The sequence below is a fragment of the Eubalaena glacialis genome, chromosome 16 (genome assembly GCF_028564815.1).
Source record: "Eubalaena glacialis isolate mEubGla1 chromosome 16, mEubGla1.1.hap2.+ XY, whole genome shotgun sequence".
NCBI classification, from domain to species: Eukaryota; Metazoa; Chordata; class Mammalia; order Artiodactyla; family Balaenidae; genus Eubalaena; species Eubalaena glacialis.
Window position 1 is genome coordinate 28,859,177 of NC_083731.1, and position 24,026 is coordinate 28,883,202.

The following is a 24,026-nucleotide window of genomic DNA, read 5'->3' on the forward strand; positions in this document are numbered from 1 at the left end:
GACCAGGGATAGAACTCAGGCCCCAGCAGTGAAAGCTCCATGTCCTAACCACTGGACCGTCAGGGAATTCCCTTAAAAGGATTACTTTAAATACTTTCTGCTAGGAATGAAGTCTTAAGACAAGCACATCAGCTTTTAAAAAAAGAGTACCTTATGGCACAGTGGTTAAGAATCCGCCTGCCAATGCAGGGGACACGGGTTTGAGCCCTGGTCCAGGAAGATCCCACATGCCGCAGAGCAACTAAGTCCGTGAGCCACAACTACTGAGCCCATGTGCCACAACTACTGAAGCCCGCGCGCCTAGAGCCCGTGCTCCGCAACAAGAGAAGCCACCACAACGAGAAGCCAGCGCACCGCAACGAAGAGTAGCCCCTGCTCCCCCAAATGGGAGAAAAGCTCATGCAGCAACGAAGACCCAATGCAGCCAAAAATAAATAAAATAAATAAATTTATTAAAAAAAGAGTACCTTAGACTAGAGTCTTCTGAAAGTTTAAGTCGTCCTCCATTAGATGCAAACAGCTTCAGCAAGGTGGGAACACCTATTCATATGCTGAAGCCTAAAATAGCCGGACCTGACCTGGCAGTTTCCCCTCTGAGACTATCACTGTGGCATCAGGAGTATCTATCCTGCCTCCTACCATATTCCTCCATGCCAACCCTGGTTACATAGTCCCCAACACCCATTCACACACAAACCTCCATTCAACTTTTCACAAATCAGTCTTTGACATTCTCTCTTTCTAATATATCTACATTAAAGAGAAGGAAGAGGAGGAGGAGGAGAAAAAGGATGAGGAGGAGGAAGAAAAGAAGGAGGAGAAAAAGGAGGAGTGAGGAAGGGGAAAGAGGAGGGAGGGATCTCCACTCATAACCACCCGCATCACTGGTGTAGAGGCACCTCTGATATTCTCTGACTTGGTTTCGTTCCATCACTGCTGGTGGCCTCTGCTGATGTGCTGTCTCAATATAAATTCTGTCTGTGGTTTTTCTGAGATGGCATGCAGCTCACTGAGTCCTGCCCATCTTTAAAAACACCCTCAAAGTGTAGTGCATACACATCTTCCTCTGGCCATTCCTCCCTGGTAAGCACCGTCTTTTTGTGTCATGGCCTCTTGGTCAACTTTGAATCTTTCTTCTGCTTCCTCTTTTGAACTCTGTTCTCCTTCATATGGAGCCACAGGAACCACTGAGGCCTTCCAAGTGTTGTGGAGAACAGGGCTGGATATCCTTTTCTTTCCCCAGATCCACTACCCATGCTAGTGTATTCTGCACCAATAAGCTTTGAGCGTCCTGAGATCTTGGGAAGAAGAGCAGTCACCAGTGTCATGGATGCAACATTTAAAATTCCAGGTGATGCTGAACTCCTTCACCATATTCTATTTCACTTGACCAAAGCAAGATGATGGGCCCGAGCATTCCATGGCTCAGTAAGCATCCAGCCAGGGAGTAGACACCAGTTTCCCCCTCCGTGGACATCCTCAGTGTCTATGATTTTGTGGGAGCCTTCCTATCACTTGGGTAGGAGAACCCGTCCTCCTCCTTCATGGGTGGGAAGGTAAAATCTTTCATTACTAACACTGAACTCCCCTGAAGTCCCACATCCCCAGTGGCCTTGTCTCTTCTGATTCCTCTCCCACTCTGGAAGTAAAGAATGGTTTTGTTTGGGGTGGCTGTTTTAACTCTGCTGCATTTATTGGGTTGGCCAAAAAGTCCATTTGGGCTTTTCCATAAGATGGTATGGAAAAATCCGAATGAACTTTTGGGCCAACCCAATAGTAAGCTCTGGGGCTGGGAAGGAGGACCCAGTTGCTTTCATCTCTCTTTACAATGGGAGTCTTTAATGCCTCTTTGTTTTCATTTGTGGATTCCTGTCTTAATTCTATAGCAACAGAAAAATTCCATGCATTCAGTATTGCTTTTCATTATTTTGACAGTTCTGCAAGGTGTGAAGCCTAAATATTCCAGATGAGAAAGTAAAGGGACAATGAGCGTACATAACCTTCCTAAGGTCACAGGGCTAGGAAGCAGTGGATTCCAGTTCTGCCTGACTCCAAAGCCCAGGCAGGGTCTCCTTCACACCTCAGTACTTCCTTGAGCAAATGATTCCATATCTCTGGACCTCGCTTTCATGTGGGCAAAGCTATGAGGATACCTGCGTGTTTCTTGCCATTCCTTCAATCAAAAATAGTTTACTATTACATGGATATGTTTTACTAGATATTTAAAGATTCTTTGTGTATCTTTGGTTTCTCTTAATTGTTGAGTATTCTTTAAACAAATAATTAGTGAGGACACCCACAATGTGCCAGATACTGTGCTGAGCGTGGGAGTTATAACACTGACGAAACAAAGTCCCTGTTCACATGGAGTTTGTTTGCATTCTTGTGTGTGTGGGCGTGTGTGTCAGATGATAAGGCAACATGTATACATATTTATATACTCTCGATAGGTATTTTTATATATTGATATATAGCAAATGTAGTACTTACATAATGCATTTTATATACATATAAAAATATATACTACATATATATTAATTATAGCTGGATATGGTGTATATTATGAAAAAATTAAAATGAGGTAGAGAGAGAAAGGTGGGTGCTTTTATATTCTGAGTGATCGAGAAAGGCCTTGCTGATTAAGTGATATTGGAGCAGAGATGTGAATTAAGTGTGGTCATGAAATGCCATGCAGACATCTGGAGGAAGATCATTCCAGGGTGGTGGAATAGTTAATGCAAAGGCCTTGGGTAAGAGCGTGCTTGGCATGTTCCAAGTGTGAATCAGCAAGTGTGGCTGGAGGGAAGTAAGCAGGGCAGAGAGAGGGCAAGAAGTCACAAAATCCATGTAGGGTATTGTGGCCCTAGTAATGACCCTGGATTTTATTCTGAGTGAGATAGGACAGCATTTAATGAAATAGAAAGAGACTGACCAACATCTCTAAAGTTATCATCCTGCACTGAGACAAGACTCTAGGGGATGCGGGTGGAGAAGTGGGGAGACCAGTCCCCGCTTAGCCAAGAGGTGATGGAGATTGGGACCTGAGCGTTAGTAGTTGAGATGGTGAGAAGTAGTTGGATTCTAGATATATTTTGAAAGTAGAGCTGATGGAATTAGCTGATGAATTAAATATGAAATATTAGAGAAAGGCAAAATGGACAAGCATAATTAAAAGGAATTTCTCCTACATTTACCCAGACCTATTTTTTGGATATAGCATTGTAATGTTGATATAATAAGAAATATAGGGACTTCCCTGGTGGTCCAGAGGCTGGGACTCCGCACTCCCAATGCAGGGGGCCCAGGTTCGATCCCTGGTCAGGGAACTGGATCCCACATGCCGCAGCTAAGAGATCGCATGCTGCAACTAAAGATCCCACATGCCGCAACTAAGACCCGGTGCAGCCAAATAAATATTTAAAAAAAAAAGAAGAAGAAATATATATTTGGTCTAAGTCCCCAGTTCATGGCACAAAGCTCCTAAAACCCTTGTAATTTTTTGAGTGAGCTTTTAAGACCCTTAGAATCTCCAGAGTGGTAAGAGTATCTTTTTGTGTGTTAATGAGATGACTGGTGGCTGGTGACCCCTGGTGAGCTTCAGGGTGAGGGCTGGGTTTGCCAGAGGAACTAGCCATGTGATTAGAGGGTTGGAATGCTCTGTACCATCCCCTGACCTCTAGGGAGGGCAGAGGGGCTGGAGATTGAGTTTATCACTAGTGGAAATTGAGTTAATTAATCATACTTACATAATGGAATCTCCATAAAACCCCTAAACAATGGGGTTCAGGGAGCTTCTGGATTGGTGAACTCACACACCCCAACTATACAAGGAGTGAAGCTCCAGAGCTCAGGACCCTTCCAAACCTTACCCTGTGTCCCTCTTCATCTGCCTCCTCATGTGTATTTCTTACAATAGCCTTTATAATAAACCCACAAATGTAAGTAAAGTGTTTCCCAGAGTTCTGAGTCTTTATAGCAAATTATAGAAACTGAGGAGGGGGTTGTGGGAATCTCTGATTGGTAGCCAAGCTGGACAGAAGTGTAGGTAACCTGGGGACTTGCGATTAGCATCTGAAGCCGGGGGTAGTCTTGTGGTACTGAGCCATTAACCTGTGGGATCTGTGCTAACTTCGGATAGTTAGGGTCACAATGGAATTAAACTGTAGGACACCACTTGGTGACTACAGAGAATCGTAGAACTGCTTGGTGTAGAAAACCCACACACTGGATAGCAGAAGGGTTGTGAATAGAGTGGTTTTCCTTTAAGCATTTAAATTTTTCTTGATCTCCACCATGCTGGATTTAGCATTGAAGGTCACCAGCTCTGCTCTCTCCTTTGGGATTTTCTTAAATGTTCTGGATCATTTCACCTAGTTTGGAAAGCATTTTAGTCCTGAAAGGGAATGCACTGGGGCTTTGAATTTTTTCCAAAATTCATCAGGAAGTCCTGGATAATCTCAAGCCTCTCCAGTGATTTTTGCATCCATTTCTATTGGCTCTGTTAATGTGGCCATTTCTCTACAGGATTTGTCCTTAACTCTTCTTGGAGTAACTTTCTCATCTTCCCAGTTCAGCCTGCTTCCTGCTCTGTAAACTGGTAGTGGTGGGTACAGATCTTAATGAGAATGCTGAGAATTTTGATGATTCGACTTTCTACACAATATGACTACCTGAATGTGGAGGTAAAGTTAGGAGCCACTATACTTGGCTCAATGCGAGAAATTGTGGTTTTTGTTTCAAACATCACATTTTGAACTTGTTTGATTGTTGGTTATATTTCATACTTTTATTTATATGTTACTATGTTTGACTCATTTTTGTTACCTGCTATAGATAGAGCTTCTGAGCTCCAGCTTTATTCTTCCATTTCAGCCTGAAATCTATAATATTTTAATATTAATTTATCTTTGTGGCAGAAGCAATACATGTTTACATACACACACTCACACGCACACACACACCCTTATATGTAAGAAAATGAAAGAAAAAAATCTGTAACTCTACCATGAAGTGATAATCATTAACACTGAGATAGTATTTTTCTATGATAATATAGTGAGAACTTTTAATATATATATTTATATATTTAATAAAATATCATACATGTGTAATACTACTTTACCACATTAATATATAGTTTTTGTGTGTTACCCTTTTCTTATGTTAAACACTTTAAAAATTGATTTCAATTTTTAATAATAATAATACAATATTATCTTAAATAAATTTATATTTATAAAATATTATTTTAAATGAATCCAACACATTCCATTTTATGAATCTAATATAATTCTTTTGACCAGTATCACACTGGTGGTTACTTAGATTATTTTCAATGAGTCCTATTCTAAACAATGTTTAGATACACATGCTTATACATCATATTTTATAGTATTGCTCTTATTTCCTTCAAAGTCCAATGAGTAAGCTCAAAGGATTATTTGAGAAGGAATCCACATTCAAACTGAGGTTGAAAATAGATTATCTTTCTCCATTGTCAGTGGGCCTACCTGATTTGGCCCACTCCTAGAATAACTATCTATGATTTCTCTAAGAACTAAGTTTTGGAGCTAAAAAGTACTGTAGGAGAATATGTAGTTACAGCAGTTAATAAATTTCCAAATGGGTATATATCAATTGTTTTGTATCTCAAGCCTCAGGACCAAGATCCTGAATTTTAAAAGTATCACTACACAGCTGGTACTTGACTCCTGTGTTGTGTTGGATCAGGAGACATCAAGCTTTCAGTCTTATGATGATTTACGTAGAGTGGTATTAAAAATTCTAAGACTGCATTTAAGGGACAAAAAAAAAATGCTGTGTCATACTGAGACTACTAGCCTAATGAGCGACGCGGTGCAATGTTGCAGTAGCCCCTCAAAAAATAGCAAACTCATGACTTGTTTCTTGCTTTGTCCCAACCAACAGGACACTTCTCTTTTTCTCCAGCACTGTCAGCTGCAGGGAGGGGAAGGAAAGGGAGAAGAGAGGAACTCAGGAACTCACAAATTTGTCCTGACACAGCCATCTGCAATGTCATCCCACAAACACTAACGTCTGCTGGGACTTGGAGAAGGCAGTTCTGAAGGGAAGTGGGAGGAGAAAAGGAGGGTGGCCATTGCTCAACCTTGACTTTCTTTGGCTACTAGTGCTGGTTCACTCTCCATCAAGCACCAGCGATGAAACAAGCCTCTATCAGTCGGTCAAGGTACTGTCATTCTGACACTACTCCAGGAATCTGAGACTTCCCAGCCACAGGGCGCACAATTGCCCTCATTCCAGCTTGGACTGAGTCATGCTGGTAGTAGTTCTAGAGTCACTTTATTATAATTCAGGTGCCTCACAGAAAGAAATAGCTCATGTACTTCACTTTCTGGGGCAGGGAGTTCAGTTCCCAAACCAGAGAGGTGCTAAAAGGGATCCCAAACTTTTATATCTCAAGGAAAGCATCCACTTCTGACCCTGACTAAAGGGTTTGTTTTTTTTTTTTTCCATGTTGGAACTTAATTTTTCTCAGTCAGTATTATTTGGATGGCTTATCTTACATGTTTTCTTATCCTAAAATTCCAATCCCATGTAGAAATATCCCATAAAGTGGCTCTTGAATAGGTTGTTCAGTAAAGTCACAAGATGGGCAGATGCATCGGCACCTCTCCTGAGAATGTCATGTGCACTGATGTATCTTTGTCTGCCCATCACCTCAAACAAAGCCAAGTTTGTTGAATGAGCAAAGCAGTGAAAGAGAATTGAGAAACATGAATAAGCAGAATAAGTCTCCTTCCAAGAACAGAAAGTAGTGATTACTCAAGCATACCTACCTTTTCCAACCTATAAACTTACTCTGTTACCCAGAACACTTTACTTCAGCTCTGACAGTTATGGGAAGATGGAGTAGGCTGTGTTCAACCGATCAGTGAATTTATGTGTTATTGAGCCCAGCCAGCCCTGTGCTAGATGACCTAGGAAAGTCACAAACAAACCAATACACATGTTCACACACATACATGTCTGTGTCATCAGGTCATTTGAAAAATTCTAAAACTATTTTGGGGGTGGTGTTTAATGTTTGGGATGCTCTTACTTAAAACTGAGGCTGCACAGCAAATGGCAATTTTTGCTTCGGAGGATCCTGAGATAAACTCAAGAAAGATAGGCAATCTTATTTAATAGAGCTAAAATTAAGACACAGATGCAATCCCATGAGATCACTGGGTGGGAGACATTAGCCATGCATGTAGACATGTTGTAGACAGGAAATAAGCAGTTGCTTGATGGGAGGCCCACTCTAGAAGACAAGTGGGCAGATACGCTAAGATAGAGGCATTGATTTATGTCAAGCTGCTTCTCACATGCACAGTTGTTAGAGCTCCTCATTGGGAGAAACAGCAGGGTTGTATAACCTGCTATAACAAACAGACCCAAGAAATGCATTGTGGATCTTATTCAAGAGTAGTTTATTTCTTGCAGCCTGACACAACTGACCAGGTAGGTGAACAGTTTGGTGTGACAGGCTGACAGAGACTCTGCCATCTTCAACACGTGACTCCCACGTCTCAAATCATCTCCATTCTAACTGGCCAGAAGTATGGAGGAGTACATGTGGGAAGTTTTTAATGAATCAGGTCTGAGATGATACGTATCACTCCTTCTTACATTCTATTGGCCAACCCTCAGTCCCAAAAGGAGTTGGGAAATAAGGTCCAGCTGAGGACACAGAATTAAAAGGAGGACTTACTTACGTTCTGGTGAGACGCTTGCAGGCTCTGTCTTTAGGGTATTCTTTTAACTATATAAGGTTGGATAACGATTCTCCCACACAGGGCTAAGTAATACAGAGAAGAGATGACAATAGATAACCTTACTGAGGTTTCACAATGTGCTAAATACTGTTCTATGGGCAATACATGTATAATTTAATTCAATTCGCACAAACCCTTGAGGTATGTAATTCAACTATCTCCACATCCATACAGATCAGGCAACAAAGACGCAGAAATAGTAAGCAATTTTTTCATGGTTACATAGCTAGCAAGTGGCAGAGCCAGGAATCCAGCTAGACTCACTCTGGAAACTGCACCTATAAGCAAAGAGGTGGATCAGTAGATAGGTGGATATATCCTTCTCTGAAGACATTTGCAGTTTCACTGGGAAAATATAATCAACATGCATGGAAAAATAATAAGCCATATATAGAGTCAAGTCTTATGCACTGTGCTCTAGAAATTACATTAACAGGAGTTATGGAAGTGAAAGCAACCTGGGTAGCTGGGGATCTGTGTAGACCGTGATGACTCCTGAAGGACCCAGTTTTGAAAGCCAGGGGAAAGAGGGATGTAGAGAAGCAGAGGAGAGCTGTAATGAGGACCCCTTATTCAAGGGATGCTTTGTGCTGCAGGGACATAGGAGTGACGGTCAGGCTACCAGGCAGGGGATGGTGAGGACACTAAGATGACTGTAGAGACCAGTGTATGATGATTAGATGTGAGTTCAGGGTGACAACCAGACAGCCAGAGTCTGTGGCTCAGTCTAGACCCTCCCCTCTCTATCCACCATGGGAAAAATCCCTGGGCCTTATTCAATGTATGACCTTATCATTTGTTTAATGCTCTTTGGTTCTATTCTTTAATATTTTTTTTGACCAGCCACACAGTTTATAATATGCTGTTTTTGTAAAAGCACATTTGTAACAAAAATAATTTTGTTGTTAAAGATCACTAGTTAAGAGCCACACAATAAATTGCATTCAGAATTTATTCCTAGCAAAAGGTTCTCTCTCCTGATAAACTAATATACTCACTTTTATGTCATGATGGAAGTTATGTAAACCATCATGGTGTCCCTTTTGCTAAAGATACCAGAAAGCCAAGATTAAATTCTTTTCATTTTTACCCAAAAAGCAGTGGGGGACTTAGATTTTTTAATACAATATCTTGTCTCCCATTTCTCCCTGCCTGCATTACACAACTCTTGGTTTTTATCTTTATTTTAATGGGCTGACTCTGTGTGTACTCTTCATAGACTGCCTCAAACTATTTCAAGAAGGAAGCTGGTTAAGACAGTAGGGAGTGGATAACTGCGAATTGGGATTTGAAGGTACTTAAAAGTTTGGCCAAATGACAACCAAGGAATCTTTAAAGGAAGTTTAAGGAGAGATCTTGGCAACATGGCCCCTCTAGTTTTTAAGACCGCCATATCCCCACCTATCCCCCATACATTTCAAATCCAGGGGGAGCCAAACCAGGTATTAGAGGTTTAAACAACTCATGAGAGGAACACGTTAAAGAATCAATGTAAGTGGGAAATTTTCCTCTTTGTGCAAGGAATTGTAGTATCTGATCTCATTCATGGAAAATGTCTACCTTTCACCTGAGTTTTTTAACTTCACTTTTAATTTTAAGATAATTGTAGATTCACACGGAGTTGTAAGAAAAATAACACAGAGAGAACCCCGTACCATTTACACAGCTTCTCCCAATAGCAATAAATTGCAAAACTATAGTCCAATATCACAACTGGGGTATTAACACCGATAGAGTCAAACAGAGAACATTTCCATCACCACCAAGATCCCTCATGTGGCCCTTCTACAGCTACGCTCACTTCCCTCCCTTCCTTCCTGTACCCTCTTTAGCCCTTGGAAACCATAATCTCTTCTCCATTTTTATGCTGGTGTCATTTCAAGAATGTTTTAATTAGAATGTAGCCTTTGATATTGGCTTTTTTCATTCAGCATAATTCTCTGAAGATTCACCCAGGTTGTCACATGTGTCAACAACAGTTTATTCATTTTTACTGCTGAGTACTATTCCATGGTATAGACATACAACAAATTACGTAATCATTCAACCACTGAAGGACATGTAGGCTGATTCCAGATTTAGCTATTACATATAAAGCCCCTATGGACATCTGTGTGTAGGTTTTTGTGTGAACATGAGTTTTGTTTTGTTTTTCTCTAGAGATGAAGTTTTGGAGGCACCTTATTACAGCCTGGCAAAAGTGGAAATCTAGGGCCCTCACTCAACCTTTGCTGGTGGGGTAGGAGTGAGGCCACAGTTTAATCTGTGTTGTTTGCCTGTAATAGAAGGTTATTATGTAAAGGTTTTCTGTCTAGCTAGGTTGTCCTTTTCCTGGTCCTTGGCTAGAAGAAGCAGACTTTTGTTGAATTTTTGGTTTTGGGATTTTTTGTTGTTTCTTTTCTTTTCTTTTCTTTGTCTGAGCTCTTTGGTATCCCTGGTTTCTGGTTTCTCCAGCCCCAAGTCTGGAATATATGAGGCCAAAAAAAAAAAAAAAAAAGCCTGGGAACTGACCAACGCATCATTCCTTGAGTCCCCAAATCCCTAACTGGTCTTTCTACTTTTCAGTTTTCTTGTTTTAGTTTTATGTATAATGTCCAAGTTTTTTAAATTGTACTTACGGGAATGAAGAAGAAAAATGTATTTACTACATCTTCCTGGAAGTAGAAGTGTTTTGACATCCTTTTAAACATGGATTAATGTCTCATAAAATCAGTAAAGGCTTCATGTATTATCATTTTCATCTACTTCACAGATTGACCCCTATGAAGACATAATAAAGATATAAAAATGATATAAATGAATCCTTTTTAACATCAAGATATGCTATACATTTCCAAAGCTTCACAAAATCTCAGCTACATGACTGACCTATTGCTACTCCATCTGTTTCAACTTTAGTTTGCATTAAAATGGAGCTTTGGTGGGATAGGTAATTTACTGTGAAGAAAACTCTCTTTTGTAGTAAAATTTGAAAGTCCAGTAAATTCAAGACACTGGTGAATTCAAAACACTGTGGATATATTTACTTGCAAGATTCTTTTCATAAGAACACTGAACTGAACATGAGGAACATGCCTTATTATTCACATACTAATGAGTTTTTCTTTTAGGCAGCTCTCCATAATTAGCTAATAGCTGCAGGCTGTCAAAATTAAAATTAACTTAAGAAAATATATTTACTTCAAACCTTGCTTCCTCTGACTTAATTTAAAACTATATTTAAAATTAGAAGATACCTTTTTTTAGACAACCACCTTAAGGAGATAATTAAATGATTAGAGTCCAGTCTTTGAAAATTTGCAACTATTCAAGAATTGCAACAACTTTTAAAGATAATACACAATAAAGGATAAAAGAAAAAAATACAGAGTAATTAAGAATAAAGCCGTAGAAGACAACCTCCAAAGTAATGTCAACATTTAGTACAGTTTATGAAAAAATAAGAAGCAGATATTTAGAAATGAATTTCATTTGATTAGAAAACCACAGTCTCATTTATTCTTGAGGCCTGTATTTCAACCTTTTACATCTATAAGAAAAATTAATTTAGAAATTTAACTGGATATTCTCCATCATCTAAATACCACTTTCCCCCTAATGTCCAATAACTGTATGCTATGAGGCTATGTTAGCATGTTCTGAGAATCTATAATATACACTTGAAATTTTGAACATTATTTTTAAGAACACTTTCAATACTGTCCAAATGGATTCCATATATTAGTAGCCAATTAAAAAGTGGGTCAGAAAGCACTACAGCTAGAGCATACTGAACACAGGTAATTCACTTATCCATCTTCATTCCTTTATGTAACATTTATTTTCTGATCACCTCTTATGTGCCACGTACTGTGTTGGATGCTAAAACACCAAATAGCTAGCAACCTTTATCACTGAAGAACTTATGCTACAAAATGAAAAAAACCAAGAAACAAAAAAACTAGGCAACATAATCTGGAAGTACAACTTCAATTCCTAGAAATGAAACTTAATTTACTATGAGTCTATGTTCAAATCATTTGCCTGAATGAAACAGACACTTGCAGTATCTTTATCCCATTTTGCTGTTGTAGATAAAACTTTTAACCAAAGTTAAATGCTCCTAAGGACAATTTAACCAAAAGCAGTATACGGTACCCTAACACTGAGGCCTACACCCCATTGGTTCTGTGCCACAGAATATGTAAGCACTACAAGATACATATAGTATATCTTCCTGACAAGTTAATTTTACTTTAAGATTTTGAGAGATAAAGTTACATAATTGTATCAATAAATATTGATAATTTGAGTGTGATATATATATATTAAAACTCACATGATTACATTAGACAAAAAGGCAAATTTCACATGAATTGTTAAGATTAAAAATGACACTTCAAAAAATCCCTTTTGTATGATCTACTTTACTCATTTTGCTTCTTATTTAATCCAAAGGGGCTAGATTGCATTTCTGGATGTTTTCCATAACCATTAAAGTCCATCGTTTGCAATGAAATTTTTGCAAATTGCAGTACTATAAGTAAGAAGTAAGGTCAGTGCACTGTCAATCTTGTATGCAGTATAAATCCCTACAAATTCATATATTTAAAGAAATGGCCACATATGAGCTAAAGGTTACAAAAAGATAGTACAGGGAAGGAAAAATAGGAAATTATAAATCTTTGTATTAATTTCACTCTCAGGCCTGTCATGAAGGGAAAAGAAAAACACAGCAGAAACTGTGTACGATAGACCACCAACACAGGGTAATGCAAAGAGAGGACATTAATAAATCATTAATAAATCTACAGCCAAGTCTCAGTGCATAAATCCTTGAAGAATATAACTTCCACAAAAATAATTATCAAAAGTGTATTACCAAGGGATTAGCTAAAGACTCTTTAGACATAAAAAGCATGTCATATATTGCATTGTTTTACAAAACTAGAATGGCATCATTAACGTCGAAGGTAATGGAAAAAAAAATGACCTATAGGCTAAATCTTCAACAGGTGAACCAATGACTGTTAATATGGAGTAAGGAAACTATTTCAAAGTAATAGTTATAAAAAATATAGTACTTAGATGAAGCATTAGTTATACATATATATAGTGATTTCATATAATATTTACATAAACATACATGAAATGTGAATATGTATATCGAGTACTTATATATAGTACTTATAAGTACTTTTATTAATTCAGCGGTACTTACAACGTAGCTTTTGTCATGACATCTTGTGGGCTAATTTTTAATATATGCAAATATAAATGGTAAGAAAGGACTTCTTTTCCTGTTCTCCTGAGGTGATCACTTCCTCAGCCGTAGTTTAAATTATTACACACAGAGATGTTCCACACCATTTTATGTCTTCAGCCCAGGTCCCACTTCTGGGATACAGACTCACACTTCCACCTGTCAACTACATACCATTTGGATTCTTCAAGAGCATCTAAAACTCAGCAACATTCAGAAGCAAATTCAAGTTCTCTGGCTATCCTCCCCACTACATCTTCAAACCACAGCAATGAATGGTAAAAACTTTCATCCCCTCATCAAAACAAAAATATCAGACTCATTTCTGGCACCTACACTTTCTCCCTTACCTCCCAGGTCAAGGCCATCATGAAGTCCTGCCATTCTTGTTTGCTCAATGTTACCTGCATCCATCTACTTCTCCGAATGTTCACTAACATTAACCTGGTCTAAGTGGCCAGATTCTCTGGTCTGGACCACCCCAGCTGCCTCCCAGCTGTTCTACTCATATCCACTCTTACCAGCCACCTTCCCGCTGTCACTTCTCTAATACTGCACTGAAAGTGTTCTTTTCAAAATGCAAACATTATTATTCACTGTCTTGCTTAAAACACATCAGTGATTGCCCTTTGTTCTTAGGATAATAAACAAACTTCTTATGGTCCCTCAAGGCAACTCTGTCTCCAGCCTCGTCTGCACTGGACAACCCCTCACTCACGGCACTCGAGCTGCGCAGGCCTCCCTTCAGTTCCTCAAACACGCAGTGCCCCTTCCCACTGCAGGGCCTTGAGATGCTTTTTCTCAGCCTAGAAAACTCTCCCACTTCCTTAACTAGTCAACTACTGACCTTTCATTAGATCTAAGGACAGTGATTACTTCCTCAGGTAGCTTTCCTTCATGCCCCTTTATCATGTAATTTAACATTTATGAATGTGATTCTATGATTAGTATCTGTTGTATCCACATCTGTAAGCTCCTTGAGGACAGGATGCATCCGATTTTCCTCCACATTACATTTCTAGCACCTAGTAGAGTGTCTGGCACATAACAGGCATTCAAAGTATTTGTTGAAAACATGAATGAGTGCAGAAAGGTAGGAGTGTAGTGAGCAATCAATGAATGCCTACTCTACATTTCATATACGTTTGCCATTTAGTTTCCAAAAGCCCATGGTGCAGATGAAGAAGCTAAAGCTCAGAGAAATTAAAGGCTGTTGTTCAAGGTCACAAAGCTAATATGTCTCTTTACGCCATGTCCAGAATCCTTCTGTGGTGAGCATTTGCTGTTTCTAATTGCCCAGCATCCATCCACCTTGCTCTGCTAATGGTACCTCTAATTTTCTTTGGAAAAAGAAGCCTTCCCCACTCTCATTCCATGTGGTTTTGGAAGGGCTAACCTAACCCCTGGTGCCAGTGAAAGTAACCTTAATTAATTAATTAACTAATTAAAAAATAGGAATATATGTGAGAGAGAGAGAGGGAAAGGAATTCTAAAACAAAAATTGACCATAGGGCTTCCCTGGTGGCACAGTGGTTAAGAATCCGCCTGCCAATGCAGGAGACATGGGTTCAAGCCCTGGTCCGGGAAGATCCCACGTGCCGCGGAGCAACTAAGCCTGTGTGCCACAACCGCTGAACCTGAGCTCTAGAGCCTTCGAGCTACAGCTACTGAAGCCCATGCACCTAGAACCCATGCTGTGCAACAAGAGAAGCCACAGCAATGAGAAGCCCGCGCACCGCAACGAAGAGTAGCCCCCGCTCGCCGCAACTAGAGAAAGTCCGTGTGCAGCAACAAAGACCCAACGCAGCCAAAAATTAATTAATTAATTAATTTTTAAAAAATTGACCATAAATAATTTTAAAGAATGTATAATTCTTTTTATATGAAATTATGCTTGCTATTTATATAACAAGATATATAACATGATAGTCATCAAAAATTAATGCTGATTACTTCAGAGTATGAGATTTAAGGTTATTTTTTAAAATATATACTCTTTTAAGTTTTGTTTGACTTTATGAAAATGAAGATATGCTATGTATACACCCAGGAAACAAAACAAGAGTACTTTTTCGGGGGGTAGGGGGAGGTAAAGTAATTGGGAGATGCTGAGTATTTAGAGACGCTCATTTAGATAGAAAAGCACATTCAATACCTGGGATTCCACTATTGCTGCCCAAACTTCACTTAAGAGGTACTGTCCTTCCCTTCTCAACTGTCGCTCAGCCAAGAGACACACACATTGAGCCAAGAGTCAATGTGGTTTTTGTGCAAGTTTTTTTTTTTTTTTTTTTGGCTGTGTTGGGTCTTCGTTTCTGTGCTAAGGCTTTCTCTAGTTGCGGCAAGTGGGGGCCACTCTTCATCGCGGTGCGCGGGCCTCTCACTATCGCGGCCTCTCTTGTTGTGGAGCACAGCCTCCAGACGCGCAGGCTCAGTAGTCGTGGCTCACGGGCTCAGTCGCTCCGCGGCATGTGGGATCCTCCCAGACCAGGGCTCGAACCCGTGTCCCCTGCATTGGCAGGCAGACTCTCAAGCACTGCGCCACCAGGGAAGCCCCTGTGCAAGTTTTTTCAAATTAATTTTTTTAAGTTTTATTCTTGTCACCCTCAATCTCTTAATCATTTTTGTTGTTTTTCTGTGAATTTTTAAGTGTTTCCCTACTCCTGTGTTTTCAACTAAAATTAGTAATTATATGTGAAAATATATAGAAATTAAAATTTTCATTAGCATGGACAGGGCCAATTATAACTGAAGAAAAACCAAACAACTTTGGAAAGGAGCAAAATTTATTCTGATACACTGTGTCATGTAGATTAATTCATACTATTGATGATAAAATCTCTAAGATTATAAAAATAAACTAGAAATGTACCTTAGAGAAGTAATGACTAAAATACTAGAAACTTAAGTCTGTGAAATCCAGTTCCTGGCATAATACCAGCCATATAGTAAGCATTTAACAAATGTTTGTTGACAAAATGAATTAGTGTTTCAGTAAGTGTTGAAAACTCAAGACTATGAACAATCTTATTACAAAGCATAGCTTGGTATAGTGACTTTCCAAATTTTCCAGATAAAATTGACTATTTTTTAGCTATTAAGAAAAGAGAGACCCATTTCTTACCAAGACGGTGTCCAGGGAACCAGATTTACTCTTCTGCCTTTTTAAACAATGAGAAAATAAATAAAGGAAAAAATATATGAAATAATAGTTTTCAAACATTGAACAATAGGCAGTGGAAGATGGTGATCCCTAAAAGAGGGCATACAAATAAGGTGAGTCCTATGATGGTACCAGGTTATTGCCTGGAAATATTACCAGGATTTAGAGCAGGGAAAGGGAATGTGGATGAAGCCCTGTGGTCTTCCTGAGTTGACAAGATGGAATTGGGAGGCCAAGAGTCCTCAAGGCCGAGTACCAAAGAGACCTAGGGAGAGTTTCCCTCAGCCTGACACTGGGGAAAGAACCACTGGAAAGGAGTAGGCATAACAACCCTCGGAATAATCACACAGACTAGGCATAGTTTGTTTCCAGCTGCCATAGTGGGAAAACTTCATAATTCACAGATTATAGGCTAGAAGGCAGATATTGCCTTAGGAATGGGGAAAAAAAATCAGCCCTAGATTAAAGACTTCACTGGACCTGCCAGACAAAACTTGAAAGCAATCCTTGAAAGGATCAAACTCTTTCCAAGTAACTTAACTGTGTCCCAGATCAAAGCTCAAGAACTGATATTATATTACACACACATGAATATCCAGTGCCCACTGAGGTGAAATCTAGAATGTCTGGAATCCAGTAAAAAATTACGGGCAAACAAAGAAGCAGGAATATATGTCCCAGAATGAGGAGAAAAATCTATCAATTGAAACAGATCCAGAAATGACACAGCTGATAGAATTTGTAGACAAGAGTATCATGAGAGTTATTATGAGTTGTTATAACTATATTTTATATGTTCAAGAAGGTAGAGGAAAACATGAGCATTTTGAGGAGAAACATGGAAGATATAAAAAGACCCAAATTGAATTTTCAAAGAGAAAAAATACAATGTCTAAGGAGAAAACATATAGAAATTATTTTAAGAATTTCTTGGCTATAAATATGAAGTTTAATCAATTTAAAGTGAAATGTCCCTCCTACTGTATAACACAGGGAACTCTGCTCAATATTATGTAACAACCTATATGGGAAAAGAATTTGAAAAAGAATAGATACAGGTATATGTACAATTGAATCACTTTGCTGTACACCTGAAACTAACACAACATTGTTAATCAACTGTGCTCCAATATAAAATAAAAAGCTTAAAAAAGAAATAAAACTTTAACCCATTTCAAAAAAATAAATAAATAAATAATAAAATGAAATGTCCTTAAAATAACTGAGCCAAAGTATGTGGTAGGGACATATTTTCTTTTCGGTTTTCTACCTTTTATCCTACTACCCTGATCCTCACCCCCCCCAACAAAGAAAGTAAATAAAACTTACCTCATAAGCCCCTTGGAGCCTCATGGGGTGGAGAGGAACTGAAGGGTCTTTGTGGATCTGTGCTGCTTAAAGAAACTCTGAGGTGATGGTGGCACCGTTCTACTTGGTCACTGATCATTGTTTTGGCATCTCTTTCCCTTAGAAGTATCTACCCTCCCTGCTTCCCTAGGCAAAATGGCATAATGGCTTCCAAGGAAAATGATTTGTGAGACAGAAGAATGCAAAACATCAAATTATTATTTTCAAAATATTGTCCCAGTCATGTAATAATTGGATTACAAAGACCCTCCGTAATCAACTCTTCAACACAGGGGTATATCGGAACAACATTTTATAAACTGTTTACGTTGGCATCTACCACCTCCTATGGAGTGCTGCAGAGAATTCTCTAGTTTTTCTACTGACTGTGTATAAAACGTATCAGCAGGAAAAATCCTGTTGTGGATTATCAAATAGCTACTATCAAAACCTCTGCTAGTGGTAAAGAATGGGATTCAGTAACATTTTGTTTGTTTACTTACCAAAATACTTTTTCCTTGAGAAATAAATTTAATTATGTTTTAATTGGTTTGAATTCAAGTTCATGCTCTCAGCACTGAAATTTCCTTTGCTAAAATATGTCACCTCATCCAAAGTTCACATGTTTCTTTAACGAATAAAGAAGATAACTCTGGAAGATTATGCCCTAAGATGTGAGATCCTTAGGGACACTGAACTATATTTTACTTTTAAGTTTTTTTCTTTTTATAGCATTTCACATCTAATCCAAGATTGTCCTATTGAAATATGTCTAAGAGAAAAATAAATATTTGTGCAAATTTTATTGAGTTATTTATGTTTTATGATAGATACATTTATGGAATAGGCTTTTGAAGAAAGAACTATTGTGACGCTCTTTCGCATCAAAACTTGAGTTTTGAGAATAATAGATGAGTTTGTCAGTTTTAGAACTTTTTCACATGGACAAAACAAAGATTTTCTTGTATTTTATAGCTAAATTTAAATAACACAGACTCTTTCTTTATTTCCTATAAGTCAATGATACAAATTAAAATGGAATTTGGCCTAAGTATAATATTTCAAAATGGTTAATATGGCCAATGAAACAGTTTTGGCTTCTTAAAATGTTTTGTAAATTAATGCTTTTATGGTTAAATCCCATTAACTAATGATCACAAGATTAAAGAAATGAGTGATAATTGACCTCTGTTTCACTCAGGCAAACTGCATTCTTCAGACTTAACTATTTATCTGGATCACAAAAATGATCATAAAATACATCTAAATAATCATAAAAATAAAGTTTAAACAAGCCATCAAGCAAAGTGTGTCCCACAATACTGTTTTTCAAATAAGTTAAACTCAACTAACATTTATAGAGCATTTAACAAGTGCAAAGCGTTGTGTAAAATCTAAAAGGGACACAGAGATGACAAAAGTATATTTCCTGTCACTGTGACCTTAGAATCTATTAAGTAAGACAGACATACAAATTATTAATGCTACTACAATGTAGAAATAATGAAGTTATACAATGGCAATATTTATCGACAAGATTATATGTGTGAACTACTTTGATAAGTGTTTTTTATGAATTAATGTACTTGATTTCCAAACAATCCTAAGAAATAAGAACTCTTAATAGTCTTGTTTTATAGGTCCCTTGTTTTACAGGGACACTGAGGTTTAGAGTTAAATGACCTGAGGTCAAGAAGGCAGAGGCAGGATTTGAATCAAGGCAGAGAGTTTGTAGAGATATGAATAAACTGCCACAGGTAGCCAGTACTGTTAAAGGAGAAAAGAGTAGGGTGTAGAATCTAATTACTATATAGATCTGAATTTAAATTGTGGCCCTGGGAATTCCCTGGCAGTCCAGTGGTTAGGACTCCTTGCTACCACTGCGGGGGCCTGGGGTTCAATCCCTGGTTGGGGAACTAAGATCCCACATGCCGCATGGCACATCCAAAATAAATAAATAAATAAATAAAATTTTTTTTTTTAAATAAGATAAATTGTGGCTCTGTTTTTTCCTAACTGTATAAACTGAGTAAATATTCAAATAAGCCTTTCTGAGGCTTATTGTCTGCAATTATGAAGTAAAGATTACATTAGCTCTTCCATAAGGTTATTGTGGGAATTATACAGTTTAATATTTATAACAAGTCTAGAATAGTGTACTATACTTGCCTCTCCCTGAAAAAATTATAATTATTTTTATCTTACAAAGGGTCTTATATAGGTTAGGAATAACAGTAACACCAAAATAACAGTGACAAACTCTCAAATGTGTATTTTCTAACGTAGAAGAAGACTAAGGCCAGAAAGTCCAGGGTTGGTGTGGCAGCTCTATGAAGTCAGCAGATACCCAGATTCTCCTATCTTTCTGCTCTACCATTTTTGATGTGTTGCTTCCAGATTTAAGGTGACCTCACGATTCAGAATGGATGCTGGAGTTCCAACCATCTCACCCACATTCCAGACAGCAGAAAGAAAAATAAGAGAAAGCTAAATGAGTCTGCCTCTAAGATCCCTTTAAAGAGTCTTCTTGGAAGTTTCTCACAACACATTTGCTCTTACATATCCAAACTGGATGGATACAACAGCCTCAAGCTATCTAGGAATTATTATTATTTTAAGTGGCCCTATGGTCACTTGAAGATTGTCATTCTGTTAGTAAGAAAGGAGAGAAGGGGTATTGGATTGACAACTGTCACCCTCTCATGACTCTGATGGCAACACATAAAGTAAAAGTAATTTAGAAGATTGAGGAAAGAAAACTAGATACAATTCTCAATTCCTGAATGCAAAGGAAGAGAATACTGTACCTCATAAGCATGACCTTTGCATAAATAAATTACACAGCCCCCAAAGACAGCATCAGAGAGTAGAATTTCCTCATAGAATATGATAGTGGCATTCCTGCAACATGGACTAAGTAAATTAGGTGACAACAGTCTTAGAATACAATTCGTAAGCAATGGACAGAAAAGAAAGCAAAATGAGAGTGAGTCAATAGGTTTTCAGTGGCCAACTCAGATAAACACAAAAAGGGTAAACTATACCTTCTATTTGCTGTAATTAATCTTTTTGTCAATAATCCCTGCTTGATCTAGGTGTTTGGAAAAGGAAATGATAATTCCCAGGAATCATCATCATTCAAAGCTTCCAGCTTAGGCTGCTTCCCTGAGGAACATCAGAGGTAATTCCAGGAAGGTGCAGCAGGGGGAGCCTATGGGACAGTAGGCCTGCTTGGACATCTCACTTGGCCTGCAATCCACCACCCCTTCCCTAAGTACCTATCTCAATCTTTGCAGCAGTCCTGACCACTGAAGGAAATAGAATGGTCTCTACACAAGAGGTTCTAAAATCCCTGGAATTCTGGCTGACAGCATTGGGATAGAGTCCCATCTCCCTGTCAGGCTAGCTGTCAACCTTTGGCACAGTTACTCATTTTAAGTCTTGATCTACTCATTGTAAAGCTGAGATGATAATATGAATAGTACCTACCACATGGAGTTGTTTTGAGGATTAAGAGCTCGGTAGAGTACTTCATTTTAGCAAACACTCAATAAATATTAGCTATTCTGCACGTTAGAGTCATATTGGATAATAGTGGAACCCTCTTACAAACTAAGTAAGTTAAATTTCTAAGTCTCAATTTCTTGAGTATCTGACACCTAGCAAGTTTGAAATAAAATGTAATGATTTTTGTGATAATTACAATATGTATTTAATTTTGAAATATATATCCACACATATACATATATGTGTGTGTGTATATATATATATATATATATATATATATATATATATGGAGAATAGTAATTGAATTTTCTCAATATGAGTTCTGGAACTTTTCCCTTACAGATTATTTAACTGCAAGTGCATTTTATTATAATATACCAATAACTCATTTGATATATTTCCTTGTCTTCATACCCTCTCAAGTGATGATATAATAAGATATATTATTTAAAGAGCAGATATGCATTTGACTTAGTCATAAACTAGTGTAATATAAGGTCCCTGCCTCTTAGATCTGACACAAACTGCTCTCTTTAAATGGTAACACAGAATGTTGAGATAAGTCTGGACGCGTAAGCTTACGTTTTGATTCCATTAGCGTGTGCACAACTCACTGTATTTAAGCTACAGTCACAAAAGGGATCATCTTTTATCTGCCAAATCTTAAAGACTCCAGACTTCTGAATTCCAGAAATGAGTTCACTGACCTAAATATTTGGAAAGGGGGTAAATGCATTTTCCCAAAAACGGAATAAATCTACCATAGGAAAATTAGCCAGGGAGGGAGAGAGATTAGTCTTAGAACAAGCATGGGTGGATTTATACACAGTGCATTAGTCAATGATGTACTTAATGTCTTGAGATAGCCAGAAAAGGTAGAGTTGGGCCAGGACTCTGCACACCAAGAGTGTTAAGCAACTATTTTCAGGACCCAATTCTTTGGGCTAAGTGTTGTTGGTTGAGACCAATGGTATGTTTTCATGGTAAACATCCAGATTTTAGGGAACTGTTTGAATTATTTTGCAGATAAATTATAAATCCAGAAGTTGATAACTTCTTCCAATACCAGTGAAAGTCTCCTACATTTAGGATATGATCCCTTCCTGTGCACTAAGTCTGAAAACAATTAGCCACCAGGTGACAGGTGGAATCTTCTAGAAGTGCTACTTTCTTACTACAGTCTTAGGTTACCTCAACATTGGAAGATATTATTCCCATTGCTTTAGTTCTGAAATGAGTTCTGAATGAATCATCTGAATGCAAATATTCATGTGCCATAGATCTCTTCAACCTCGTTATTTAATGGACATTCATGGTTCAAGTACTGCAAATGGAACACAGTAACTTGGAAACCTGTCAGTTTTGGGTTTCAAATCTTGACACTCCCACCGATTATGGGTTTCTCCCATGCCCAAAGCAACCACCCCCTTTCCTTTCCCTAAAGAAAGTTTTCATCAGGCATAGGTGGCTGTCAGAAGCAGGTATTTAATCCTAGTCTATTCATATATTATTTTTCTAAGAAAAAATTACTCACATTATAATCCTTTATTAAATAGCCTAATAACCGAAAAAAAATCATTTAAACAAATAACTGTGACATTTTTGGTATAATAGGAAGAACACTGGGTTTGAGTTTAAAAAATTGGAATTCAAATTCTGCTTCTAGCTCTGGCAGGATTGTGACCTTGGGTTAGTCTCTTAATTCTAATTCTTTGTTTACTAATTCATTCATTCACTAAAAACCCAATTTACAATGCCCAGTCGCTATTCTAGACTTAGTTGTACAGGAGAGAAGTAAAGAGACAAATTTCCTGCTCCTTTGGAGCTTACAATCACAAAGACAAGAAAGACATCTAAGAAATACAACATCAGGTATGGTAAGTGCCATGATGAAATGTATAGCAATGTAAGCAGTCTAGTCTCCCAGAAGGTAGCATTTGAAAGGTAAGTAAACAGACGTGAATGAAGTGAAGATAGGAATGTCTAGGGGAAGAATAATTTCAGATTTCCAGGAATAGGAAGTAGTAGAAATGCATCCATGTTTAAGGAAAAGCGAGAAGTCCCGGTAGCGGAGGTAGAGTGAGTGGGGGAGGTGTGGGCAGAAGATTGGGGGGCGGGGCTAGCGTGAATCACGTGGTGCCCGGAGACTCCGGGAGGGATTTGAGTTTCATTCCATGTATGATGAGAAGCCATGGGAATGACCTGAGTGAGTAGCGTTCCTAAATCATCGCTCTGGGCGCTGGGTGGAGAATGGATTCCTGGGGTCCGCGGTGGAAACAGAGGGTTAGGGATTTGTTAAACAAAACGTGAAAATGCCCTGCACACTTTGTGTTGATCTTGAAGTTAGAGCTGACAGTGAGTAAGTTGAAGCAAGGAATGATTTCTTTGTCAATGAACTCAGCTGTCATCAAACACTTGTCTCTTTTCTCCAATGATGCTGTCCCAGGACCTTTCGATTCTTGGGTCTCAGCTGTTTATCCAAGGAAGGTATTAAATACCTTCCAAAGGCTGGTCTTATAATCCTGGCCACGCTCTGCCCCTGTGCCTACCAGAAGACGACTCTAAATGATTTTCCTACATGAGTATCATCCCTGGAAATTCTGCACTCGGCTCCTCACTGGGCTTTATCTTCTCACCAGTCAAAACTTGCTTCCCTAACACTCAAGTACAGCACATGGCAGAACCAGAAAGAATAGTTTTGTTAAAACAAAACATGATAAAGAAAAGTGCATAATCTTTTGTCTATCTGGCAACAGGTTCCTGCCTCTATTTTCCCGTTCAAGTTCATGCTGTCCAAGTATAGAAAACATCCCAAAAGAGATTCTTTTAGAAATTATTAATTTTAATTCCATAGGAAATACAGAAATAGCTTTTTTCTTAGTTAAATAAAAGAATTAAAATATAACAGGTTAGACGAAGTCCCTTCTGACTACTACCTCTAGTCTTTGTCTCTCTTCTGGGTCAACCA

At 38.3% G+C, this 24,026-nt stretch overlaps 1 long non-coding RNA gene across 1 annotated transcript in view; it reads right to left on the bottom strand.

The window, feature by feature from the left end:
* The window catches only part of LOC133076501 (uncharacterized), a 30,421-nt gene extending 12,685 nt beyond the window's left edge, over positions 1–17,736 (bottom strand). Inside the window, exons 1-2 of the long non-coding RNA XR_009697544.1 lie at positions 17,534–17,736; positions 10,418–10,559 (exon numbers count right to left, since the gene is read on the bottom strand). This is a non-coding gene — a long non-coding RNA (uncharacterized LOC133076501). The remainder of the gene's footprint in view (positions 1–10,417; positions 10,560–17,533) is intronic.
* Positions 17,737–24,026: the final 6,290 nt, after the last annotated feature.